Source organism: Microtus pennsylvanicus, chromosome 4 (genome assembly GCF_037038515.1).
Source record: "Microtus pennsylvanicus isolate mMicPen1 chromosome 4, mMicPen1.hap1, whole genome shotgun sequence".
NCBI lineage: Eukaryota > Metazoa > Chordata > Mammalia > Rodentia > Cricetidae > Microtus > Microtus pennsylvanicus.
Window position 1 is genome coordinate 38,208,204 of NC_134582.1, and position 13,708 is coordinate 38,221,911.

Here is a 13,708-nt window from a genome sequence, read left to right on the forward strand (position 1 = left end):
AATATGTCTCATGATCATTCTAAGCAGCTTAGCCTGGAGGCAGAAGATTTGGCAGGACAGGCTCTGGAGACTGGCTTGGAGGATGATGGGAAGCCTGCATTGTATTAATGTTTTACCTGGGAATAATGACAACATATTTGAAAAACAGGTCAAAAGCTATGGCATATAAATGAAAATTATTCGAAAGTTTTCTGAGAAAATGTTGCACTCTGGACTACCACATCAAAAGATGATGGAATGTCTTCTGTCTTTTATATTCATGGAAGAAAGTAGATAAATGGTCACCTTTGTTGGTCTGATACCACAACCAGACAATGTTATTTTTATTACTAATTAACAATCTTTTGGAATACCAACATCAAACAAGTTTATTCTGACACCATTAGGAAGTTGAAGTAATATTCAACCACTGCGTAACTTCAAGGCTGAGGCAAAACCCAGCTCACTGTTCTACCTAGTAAGAACCAAACACCAAGTCTTCTCTTAGATAAAAATATTGATTGCTACTTCTTCACTAATTTTGTTTTCATTTTTCTCTCCTTTTTTTTATAGATAGTACTTATTGGGACACTAATTTGTAGAATTTTGATGCTTTCCCTAGACCTCTGTCAACCAAGACTCCCATCTTGTAATTTTTTTCAAAAAAAGATTTATTTATTTTTAATTTTTGCTTATGGGTGTTTTGCCTGCACATATGTCTGTGAATTATATGGGTACCTATTGCCCAGAAGAGGGCATCAGATCCTTTGAAAATGGAGTGATAGACGGTTATGAGTCACCATATGGGTGATGGAAATCCAAACTGTATCCAATGGAAGAACAGTTAACTCCTGAGCCATTTCTCCAACTCCTTGTATTATGTTTTTGAATACCTCTGTTACAATGAGTATTACTTTTTATTAGAAGAAAGTGTTCATTTCACTTATGGTTATAGTGGGATAAGGAAGCAACCAAGCATGACTGATAGAGCAGGAAGCTAAGAGAGCTCACATCTTGATTATGAGCACCAAGCAGAGCACCCTGGCAACAGCACAAGGCTTTTACATCTCTAAGACTGCCCTCAGTGACTGTCCCTAGCCAAGGCCATACTCAAATAATACCACAAGAGTATTAAAATCAACTCATGGATTACTCTCAGTTGGATTCATATTGGTTTTAGCCAAAGGGCATCAGTACGTGGGAACAAAAAGCCACGTCGGTCACTGCATCAATATTCCATCCAGAACAAACTATGACTTTGAAAGTGACGGAAATGATTGCCCAACCTGAACACGATTTTCTTGCCAGATGCAGTCAGCAGCATTTTATTCTTTCTCTGCTCCTTTTGTGCTGCTCAGTGAAGCTATTTTTCTGTCTGATGAATGCAGAGGATTTATAGATTGCTCCAAGATTCATTATTCAGATAGCAGATAGCCAATGTTTACACATTTACTCTGCTATGACCTTACTCCAAAACCACCCAAACTAAACAAACAAAAAGATTAATGAAGAACAAACATCCCTCTACAAAGATAAAATTGAAAGTTAAAACAGGATTGTGGAGGAGATGACCCACAAGGAAGGCAATGCATGATGCTGAGCACCTGCATTTGCTTTCAGTTGTGTAACAGACAAGCAATTAAATTCTCAAATGCTATTAAAGCATGGCATTTAGCAGGAAATTATATGGTGTTTTCCATGGCTTTACAAGACAACAAATGGAATCATGTCTATAACAGGATGTTATCTGACAAATTTGTGAAGACCAGAGAATACTTAGATTCATTTAGGGCAAACAAGCATCAAGGTGGGAACTACAATGTCTACATACTTTGATGTTAATTTTGGTGTCAATATCAAAAGAACTGTTGTTAAACATTCACTTGGGTATTAAAGCAAATATATAAAGATAAAGGTAATAAACAGAGCTCTATAACTCTTGTTCAGACACTAAAGATAACTAATACATAGACATAGGAAATAAAAAAAAAAACAACAAACAAACAGAGAGGTACCAAATAAAACGTCCATTTTTTCACCCTTTTCCCATCATAATAACCCTTGCTAATTATTTCTTAAGTGTTACTAACAATTTTAAATATTTTAATGAGAAAGCACTACTCACTTTAACACTACAGAGTAATCCCATATGCTGAGCACAGAGAAAATTAAATTCCCATCCACTGATGTTTGGAATATAACAATGGTGGCAGCTACTGCCATGTAAAATTGACATACAATTCCTCTGTGACTTGGCACAGGGTGTTTATCCTGAAGAAGTGAAAACTTTAATACCCAGAAATCTGGATGTGGTGGTATGCAGCAGCTTTATCTGCAAGAGCAAAACTGGAAACATTGCAGCTCTTTGGGTGAATACTTACACAAATTCTCATGTATCTACCCAACAGAACATTATTCAACAATGAAAAGAAACAAACTATATGTGGAACAATCTGAACAATTATCAATGGGGTTGTACTTCTTGAGTAGGGAAGGGACAGTATCAAAAAGTTACATATTTATTATCCCATTTATACAGCATTCTCAAAAGTGACAAAAAATATGAATTCATAACACATTTTTTAGTTGTCAGGGTTGGTGGAGCACAGATGAATAGCGAAGTGATCAGACTATTTTGTATCTTGATTTTGGTGATAGCTACATAAATCACATATGAGATAAACAACACATAAACACACACATACATGCATGCACAGGCATCATGCATGCATACAAACTTAAAAGAATGTCTATCAACTATTAAAAGTGATTAAAATAAAGATAAAGTAGCAGACATGTAGGATGAATGAATCGAGAGACAACATACAATATAAGGATGATAACTTTTTAAGGTTGTAGTCTAAACTCTGTTAAAATAGACATAAGCTTCTATTGCCAAACACAAATTACTAACAAGTGGGATGTTGGGTATAAAAATCTGCTTCGCTACAGAAACTATTTTACAATTTATGTGTACCCCATAGCACCAAGTTATATACCTCAAATATACACAAAATGATTTATTTTAATAAAAAGAGAAATATATAACTCATAAAACAAGATGTAAAAGGGCGTTTTGAATTGCCACTCATAAAAAAATTAAGGACCTCAACACATGATATTTTCCCTGCCCCCCAAAACACAAAAAACAAAACAACAACAACACAAAAACCCTACATTGTGACCTCCAAGCACAGAAACTCAACCATATAAAATAATTCAATAAGACTTCACAATTCACTTCATGAAAGAACCATTATTTTGGGGTCCGGAGAGATGGCTTAGTGGTCTGCTCTTTCTGAGAACTGGGATTTGGTTCTTTAATTCCAGTTTCAGATCCAGTGTTCTGTTCTGACCTCTGCTGGCAGTGCATGCACATGGTACATAGACAGACACGTAAAAAAAAGATACTCATACAATATAATAACATAAATAAATCTACAACAACAAAACAAAAAACAACTAAAAAGCAGTCTTTCAAAATGAGGAGAGATAAGGAAGTTAATAAGGGTCCCAATAGAGAATGGCTTCTATTCAACATTTGTAAGTCCCATGTATGCATTTGTAAGTCCCATGTATGCATTTGTGCATTTTAATGTTTTTGAATGTGTATAATGTAAATGGAGACTGCTCGTTTATTTCATGGTTTCCCAGACCCAAATAATCACACAGAAACTATATTAATTACAACACTGGTTGGTCAATGGCTTAGGCATATTCCTAGCTAGCACTTATATCTTAAATTAACCGATTTCTATTCATCTGTGTATCACTAAAGGCTGTGGCTTATGGGTAAGGTTCTGACATCTTTCTCCTTTGACAGCTACATGGTGTCTTCCTGATTCCCCCTTCTTTTCTCCTCTATTTCTGCTTGGAATTCTTGCCTTGCTGTATTCTGCCCTGCCATAGGCCTTTGGCAGCTTCTTTATTAACCAATGGTATTAAAGCATATTCACAGCATACACAGGGGAATCCCACATCAGTATATAAGTATGTACATGTACACATACATATATCCATGTTATTTATTGTGTTTATAGGTAAGCAAAACTTTTAGTAGGCAAGAGAGAATGAATACAAAAGAAAAAAACGAAATCCTTTGATCACAGTCCAAAAATACATCCAGTGGGAATCCTACAAGAAAGGTTAAGAGATGTTCCAAAGATATCGACCTGTAGAGCTGGTGATCTGGAAGGACAAGATAGAGCCAGCAGCAGGCCTGCCTTAGTGGGAGACAGTCTCACATTTCTCCCTTTCCCCCGTTGCACTAAGAAACAAGTGTTTGCCAACAGGCAGCACAAGTGCTGTGAGAGCTGATGCTGGGGAAAGTCTTTGTCTCTGCAGGACTAAGAATACCCAGAGAGATCGTTAACCATCAGATCCTAATGAAAAGGCAATGAAGAACCACATGATGCCTTATATCATGAGAGGACTGTAGCAGCATCAGTAGGTAGAAATCAATGACAATATTTTATTAGCAAAAATCAATTAGGAAATTTAATAATAAAATGAGCCTGTTCAAACCAGAAATTGCCGAAAGTTAATTGTAACTAAATATTGTAAGCAACCGGCAGCGTCTGTGAAGAGAAAGAACAGTACATTGACAGACAAAAGATGACAACTGAATGGCGCATTTTTTCAAATCAATTTTAAAAGTATCTAAAAGGGGTCTTATAAGGAATTTTAAAAATTGGTTAAAATCAAAAGGGATGGTAAGAGAGTTTGAGTTATAAAGCAAGTTCTGAAAACATTAAAAGCAAATTGGCATTTTATTCCAAACACAAAGCATGTTAAGAGGCAATAAGGATATAGCACTATGATTCTGATGCCAAACGAAGCAATTAAATTACTGATTTTTAATAAAAAGCCATAATTTTATATGAAATTGGAACATATATACAAGTTACCATTTTAAACAATAGAGGATTAAGGTCGTTTACTAAAATAAATTAATTTGTTTAAATGAATTCTTAATTTTTAGATTTCTTTGATTTATAGTAATCCTCTGCTACTGAAAACATTTATGCCAAGACTTTTAATTCAGTCTGGTTTGTAGCATTAAAAATTGGAAACAAAACACCCATCTGGTAGATCATTTTTACTTCAGCTATGTCTTCAAAAGCAGGAACATCATGAAGTTGTTATAAAAAAAAAAGTGTACAAAAATGTAGTAAACCACCAATTGTACAGGAAGGTTTAAAAGAACCTAGCCATGGATCTCTTAAGAGGGAACCATTTTTCTTCTGGAGAAGAGAAGTAATAATTAATAAATGGAGATTTATATAATATAGCCTGTGGAATTGCTATTGGCAGTATTCATGGAGTACTGGCATATTTTAAAAATGCGAGTACATTTTTAAATACATGTTATAGTAGGAACATGTATTTAACTGCAACATTATAATTATACATTTGTATGGAAATAAATCCTACAGAAAAGAGAAAAGTATGTCCTTTGCTATAGGCCTTCTAGGAGTTACACTACCAGCTTTGGCAAGTAGTAGTCAATTGTCCTATTAAATTGTGTTGAATGGCCTCACCCTGAGCAGTATGCATTATGTCCCTCAGTCAGTCAGCCTATGCATCTACCTGGTCACAGAAAACACCCATATGGGAGCTTCTAGTCCAACCACAGAATGGTTTTGTTGGGTCTTCCGAGAGGGAGAAGTGGTCTATTTCCTCTGATCTGGGTTTGGCTGACAATGGGTGCTTTGACACGTATTTGACCACAAGGGAAGTCTGTACAAGAATGAAGCCCATACCCGAATAAAGACAGGTGCAGAGAAGGAGAAGCTGAACACTAAAGATGCCACTTGAGCCACGGAGTCACCTGCTAAATTCTGCAGAGCGCTTCTATTTCCCATACAAATCAGGCTGACTTTAGTTGTTGGTGTTTTTTTTTCCCTGTTGCAAAGAGAAGTCTATTTGTCAGATTTTGACTACAGAAATTTCCTGTAACGAATTCATATGTATCTAATGTTACAAATGTATTGCTGCCGAAAGTAAGTGTGAAAAACATAACTTCGGGTGGTTTCCCGCCTCCTGTGTGATAAATGTCACGAGTCTAAGGTGTTCTCCTCACAGCCGTGCTGGAGCCGGAGGCAGAACTGGTTAGCACCGCTGAGTCCCTCTTCTATGTTAAAGGGCTTGTTTGCAGTGCTAGTGACTGCATTCTGAGTCTTGCTCTAGACAGGTAAACATTCTACAGCTGAGCAACTCCAGTTCTAACCTGCTTTCAGGTTCTTTACTGGTTGAGATTATCCCAATCGCCCGGGGATAGACACTGACACCCACCCCTGATGACTTTCATGAGCCCTGAAAAGAATCAAGAATTTGTCCCCCATTCTGAGAGGACCTCTAACCCCTGCTATCGGAGTCTCCTCTCTAGACGGTGGCAGTTAGAAAAAGGGTCCCTTGCCAAAGCCATACTTTCTCAGGGCAAGCTACACAGCCCACACGGGTATAAAACAACACCACAGAGACATTCTAGCCTCAGAGCTACCGTGATTCCCATGGGGATCAACTGAGGCTACACCACAGCTCGGCCTCTTTCTGCATCTGTTCCTCCTGCCTCCACTTTTCCATAGATTTTCCTGCTGAAGGTGTTCCCCATGGCTGACCTCAGGCACTTCTCTGACTCCAAGCCTATTTTCCAAAGAAACAAAGAACAACTTCAATCTTATTTCCCAGTACCCTCACAAATACCCTCTATTTCCTCACACAGATGCCTTCCTCGCCTTTATACTAAGTTTATCTGTGAATCTATATTTGGTGCCCTGCTCCCTTGCTTCTAAATATTTCACCTATCTCTGTAGCTCTTTCGATTCTTGTCATTTTCAAGACAAGGCTGGCTTCCTCCACAAATGCCTTTCCTAATCATTCATGCCCTGAAGGCCTATATTCCAAACCAATTCATCTTCAGCTTAAATATAGATTGAAGGAATCAATGAGCCTTCTTTTTCCTGCAAGAATTTGCCCGAATCTGCTTTCTGGATGTCCTGGCTGCAGCTTCAACAAGATTTGACCTAGTTTAACATCAGACAGCCATTGCTGCTCCCACAGCCAGCAGCCCACCTGCTTAACCTCTCTTCCTCCCACCGTGACTCTAGGACGCCCACCCACTAAGAATGGGCGGAGTTCCCTGGCCCACCAGGTTGGAAAAAGGTTCCTAACTAACATGAGAAGGATTCCATAAGATTTTCTGATATTAGAATGCATTTTTTTTACCTATTGGTGTAACACTTCTTAAAGAAATAGCATTCATGCTATATGACAATTTTACAGAGACCAGAGAATAAGGCACAAAAAAGAAACAAGGAAAACAACTATGTTTCTAAAATTCTAAAAGAAACAGCAAACATTTAGCTGCTACCAGCCCTCAGAGTTCCTGTCATACATTTCAGTTTTGGCATTAACTTGACGTATTTCCAGGAAAAGTCACAATTGGTGACTGATAAACTTTACAAATAAATAAAATATATTTTCTGGGGGGAAAAAAAAGGAATTTTTTGCCCCTGGGACTTATGGTAGGTCTACTTTTAGGTTTTTGAGAATTCTCCATGCTGATTTCCCTGATGGCTGTACCAGTTTTCAACCCCGTAATAGTGAATGAGAGTGACCTTTCACCATGTCCCTGCCACCATTTGTTGCTGGCTGTTTTGCTGATCTCACCCACTCTGACTGAAAAGCTGAAATCTCAAAATACTTTGAATTTGCCTTTCCCAGATTGCTAATGATGTTGGACACTTTTAAGACATATCTTAACCATACAGATTTTTAAAGTTTATTTTATTACTATGGGACTGCACATGTGAGCACACTGTCTGCAGACAGGAAGAAGGGGTGGAACATCTGGAACAGGAGTTACGGGGCGAATTCTGGGAACTGAACTTGGGTCCCCCAAAACAGGAGTGCATGCTCTTTACCACTGAGCCTTCTCTCCAGCCCCTTCTTTACCATTTTTTTTATTTGCTTCTTTTGAGAGCTCTCTGTTCACAGACGAAGGCCATTTATTAAGATATTAGTTTTCTTTATTCTTTGTGTTTTGAATTCTTTGTATATTCTGGATACGAATCCTCCTTAGGATGTGTAGAGGCTTAGTTTCTCTCCTGTTCTTTTGGCTTTTTTTTCCCAGTCATTTGTTTTCTTTGCTGTGCAGAAGCATTTCCACTTGTCAACTGTTGACCACCTTCACGCATGTGCAGATGGGTAAGTCCCTTCTTACACCCATATCTTGCAGGGTACTGCCTATGTCTTTTACCTCGCTCTTTCAGTGTTCCAGGTTTCAAATTGAGGACTTTGGTCTATTTGGAGTGGTTTTTGATGCAGGTTGATGGACATGGACCTAACTTCATTCTTCTACATGTGAATACCCAACTTTCCAAAACTTCTTATTGAATACGCTGTTGGCATCTTTGTCAGATATGGCATGGCTGCAGCTGCATTCACTCATGTTTGTGTAGTTTTTTTTCTGTTTTGTTCTGTCATCCACGTGTCATGCCAGTACCATTCTGGCTTTATTACTATAGCTCTAACATATCTTTGAAGTCTGGTAAGGTAACCCTTCCAAAATTATTCCTTTTGTTCAGGATTGCTTTAACTATTCAGGGTCTTCAGTGGCTCCATATGAATTTTGGGGTGTAAATTGATATTTATACTATTTTGTCTTATCAAAGTATAGGTGGAAATTTTCCTGTCAAAACTGCTTGCTCTCAAATAACCAACACAGAGGCTTAATATTACTTATAAATGCCCAGTCAATAGCTTAGGCTTGTTACTAGCTAACTGTTACACTTACCCCATATTTGTTATCTATGTTTCATCAGGCGGCTCATGGATTGTTACCTCATTTTCTATACATTCAGCTTTTTCAGGAGCTGGTGGTATCTTTTCTGACTCTACCTTTCCTCCTCCCAGAATCCTCTATGTCTGGCTGTCTCATCTATACTTCCTGCCTGACTACCAGTCTGTCAGCTTTTTATTAATTAATGAGAGAAATATTCACAATGTACAGAAGCATCAAAGAATATAGAACATCTGTATTTTACTTTCTTCATAGAATTTTTCAAAGTTCTGCATAAAGGTCTTGATGCTTTTAGTTCTTTGTGTTTTGGCAATTTGTTTGTTTGAGTTCTTAGATAGTCTAGATATAAGTCCTTTACAAGATATGTAAAGACAATACTTTCTCCCAGTGTGGCTTACTGCTTCATTTTCTCCTTTTTCCATTAATAGTAGTAGATTTTTATTGTTGTTAAACTTTAAGTTGGTATACAAATATTATGTCATTTGAATTCATATTCAAATAGTAGCACATATATTCAAAGTATCGTGTGTGTGTGTGTGTTTTATTCTTATTTACCCTTCTCCCAGATATTTCCTGCTCCTATTCTACCTCATGGGCCAGTTCCACTACCAAATATTTCACACTTTTATGTACATATCATTTGTACTCACTTGTCTCTAGTCTCTCATGCCTGAATCCTTTCAAACCTCTTCCACCTCATGGCACACTTCTACTTCTCATGCCGTATATGCACACTGATATAGTCATGTGTACATATCATTTATGCCATTATTCTGCATGGAAAAGTATGCAATATTTGCCTTTTTCATTCTGGATCACTTCACCCTCCATTACAATCTCCAGTTTCCCCCTGTTTGCAGTTAGAGGCATTATTTCATTCTCAGTTTCTTACAATATGTTTTGATCACACCCATCCTTTTCCTACCCATTTAATTTTGTTTTTTTTCCCCCAGCCATCAAGTCCAATTTGTGCAGCCCATGTATTTTTGGATGTGTGGCTTTTTAGTTTGCAAAGACTGGGGGCAATTTTAATAACTATGCTCATCAGAAAAGGTAACCTTTACTTTTTCCTTCTCCATTGTGTCTCTCTCTGGTTTGGATTTCTGGATGGTGATATATAGTGATGTTTTATTTATATTTTAATAAATAAGACCTGTCTGCAGATCAGAGGGTAAAACTAAGCCACTAGAGGCCAGGCAGTGGTGTCACATACCTTTAATCCCAGGCCTGGGGAGATAGAAGCAGATGGATCTCTGTGAGTTCAAGGCCACCCTGGGCTACACAAAATCAATGTAGAAACAGATACAGGTGGAGGGGATCACAACTTTTATCCCACTACTAGGGAGGCGCATGCCTTTAATCCCAGCACTAACGGGGAATATAAGATGGGAGAAGACAGAGGCTCAGGGTTCAGTCTGCAGTCGCCCAGCCTTGGCAGAGATAAGACTTCTCTAGTGGCTTGGCTGCTTGTTTTTTCTAATCTTCTGCTGAACCCCAATATCTGCCTCTGGGTTTTTATTATTCGTGTTACAGTGCTGATTGTGTAGAATGAGTTTGGTAGTGTTCCTTCTCTTTTCATTTTATGTAGAAGAGTTTGGGGAAGGTTGACATTAGCTCCTCTTTAGAGACCTGTCAGAATTTGGCAGTTCTAGCCATTCCTGTTCTTCACTTCACATTCATTGTGTCTTGTTGATCTCTTGAAGTTATTATGTCTTCTTAAGTTAATTTGGGTAGATCATATGTGTCTAAAAACGTATACATTTCTTCTAGATTTTTCACTTTGTGGATACAACCATGGTTTATTTCACTGTCTACTCATCCTTCTGTTCCTCTGCACTTTTCAGCTGCTCTGTCCTCCATTTGTGAAGCTCTGATGCTCTCCTTCCTTCCCTCTCTCTATCCCAACTGACCCTCTCCGGGTCACACAGTCAGCCCTCCCTTACCTCTCCCTTATCCTGACTGTCCTTTACTGTATCACATAGAGGACCTCACTCCCATCCTGACCTTCACAGGTCACACAGAGGCCCTCTCTCTCAACCTGACTGTCCTTCATTAGGTCACACAGAGACAGCTTCCAATGTGCCATCTCATCCTGAAACCACCTTGCCATTTTAATAGTGTTCTTTTGACACCAGAATGTTATAATTTTGATTAAATCTGCTTTTCCATTTATTTCATAATGTTCTATGTCCTTTGTTAGAAGAATTTTTCTTTGATAAGGGCATAAAACATTTCTTCTGGAAGCTTTAGAGTTTGACTTCTAGATTTATGTAAATGGCCAATCTCGATTTCTTTTTATGAATTGTTTAAGGGTTTTTGTTTCCGTAATACCCAGTTCCTAGTATTTGGTCATTAAATCTCCATTTTTGAAAAGACTATTCTTTGTACTATTGAAACATCTTGGTGCCTGTGACAAAACAAAGATTTTCAGTGTATGTGTGGCTGTAAATTGTTCATTCTTTTCTAATATTCAATTTACCTTCCAAGCATATATGAAAATTCAGGTGATTTTTCAATCGAAGGCTATTATTAATGATGTGACAAACTTTCCAAAACATCTCTTTAATGGATATATATATATATATATATATATATATATATATATATATATATATATTTCTGTTAGATATTCAACAGTAAAAATACATCATAAGGAAAGCCTTGTTCAATTTTAGTAGATAGCATTTTCTTCCCAGTCTTGGAGGCTAAATCTGGAATCTTGAACTTCGTAGGCAAGCTGTCTATCAATGAGACTAATCTTCAAAACCTAGTAGATACAGTTTCTAAAATTATTAATTGTTTACCTTGATTCATTTTTCTGTACTAATGCATGCATATTTAAATATATTCCAGATGTACTGATAATTAGCTATGTTACATAAACATCATGTTTGAACACTATTAAAGCTCAAAAGACAAACTTCTATAATTTGGTAGATTTTCCCTGAAAACCTTAAGCATCATTAGTGGATTGATAGGTGGAAGATAAGTATAATTTTTAAATATACAGATCTCCTGTTTTCTGATCTACTAGTTAAACATGAAAGTGTTTATTGAGCTTTGTCTGCGTCTCCACATTGATTGATCGCACTTAGTATGCTAGATCACACTTCCATCTGCTCTCACCTGTTCCCCAGCCTCCAACCCATTACCATACATAGTTCCCTAATATACAAACCCTCACACTATGAACACAGAAACATTTTCTCCAAATCAGCTGCCTTTGATATAATAGGAAAAAAGTACAAAATAGAGGTCTTTCCTCAATTCTTTTTGATATGGGCATTAAGCTATAATGGTAGATCTTCTCCATCCATAGCTCTCCCAGAATAGAGGGCACAACTGATGTTTCTTCTGATAGGACTAGAGCACCAAACAATGAATGTTTTCTGAATCACACAGTGCATGAGCATTTCAAGTTACCCTCTACCCTAAACTTCAGTGGACCTACTGTGAACTGTAGTGACTAATTCAAAATTTTGAGAAGAGTTTGTGGTGTAATAAGGAAACTTTGCAGAATCATGAGTGTTCAGATTTTTCTTTTCAGTCTATGTGTCTTTAGACAATTTTTTCTCTTTCCATGGCTTTGTTAATATCTATACTATTTATGTGAGGAAAACATGAAACATTGATATGACTGAATATGCAGCAGATGGAACCATTTCTATATTTTACCACTTTACCTATAATCTCAATATGAAAAATTGAATTTAGCTCCATCGCCTTAAAATATCCCCCTTTCAGTATATCCTGTTCATTAAATAGCAACATCTTTTACTTCCTTGCTCAGGTAAATTATCATCATTGGTGCTTCCAATAACCTGGACCTGTCAAGCAGAAGTCCCAAGCATCTCTTAATTAATCTCTCCTTTCTTTATCTTCTATCAATAGATTCTACACTTCAAGACCATCTTCTATCAACTACTATTACAGTAGACCTACCTGGTGAACAGTTCCCATCAGATCTCTCCTCTATATTCTGAGTAGTCCCCGAAAAGCATGATTGACAGCATCGTTATCTATTTCCAATTCTTTATTCTATCCACTGTTAAGTGAGCGAGCATGGTAGCCCCATCAGAAAACTGGCTCTGGCACCTAGTCATCACATAACCTGGAAGGATTACTTCATCCTCCTAACCTCTGCTTGCCATTTGTTTTAAAAGGGGAAACTAGCAGTATCTCTTTCATTAGGATGACACAAGAAATAAATAATTGAACACATCAAGTCATTAAAATGATGTCTGGTTCATTAACAAAAAAAAAATGAAGACCGGAGAGCTTGGGGAAGATTAAGACGGAAGTCCTAATTGGACTCAGCGAAACTATATATAGTCTATCTCCTGTCTCTCTAGCTTCAAAGACCTTACACCTGTACCTTGTATCTTCATTTATAGCTATGCTGTCTTTTCTCAAACTCCTCAAAAGTTCATCTTCCTCTAGTCTAAAGGGGCTCTCTACCTGCGCTGCTCTTATTGACCAGCCACCACTGCCCACATTCTTCTTAATGTGAATACTTCCACATTCAAACCATACTCAGTCAAAACATACCTGTTTCTGTTACAAGCTCTAGCTGACGCTATTCATAAATCTTTCAACAACTGATGTATCTTATTATATTAATATATCAAGAGGTTATCATTGTCCTGAAGACCTAAAAATAATAAAAGAAAATCCGTGATACTCATAAACATACTAAAGCAAAACAAATCAGAAGAGGTGTGGCTGACAAAGAAAATATTTTGTTTCAGCAAATTAAAAAAAACACCTTCATAATGAAGGACCAGTGATTGGAAAGACATCACATGGGACTGGAGAAATGGCACAGTAGTTAAGACGACTCGTTGCTCTTGAAGGGGACAAAGGTTCAATTTCTAGCTCCCGCTTGCCACTCACAACTGTCCATACTCCAGTTCTCAGGAATCTGAG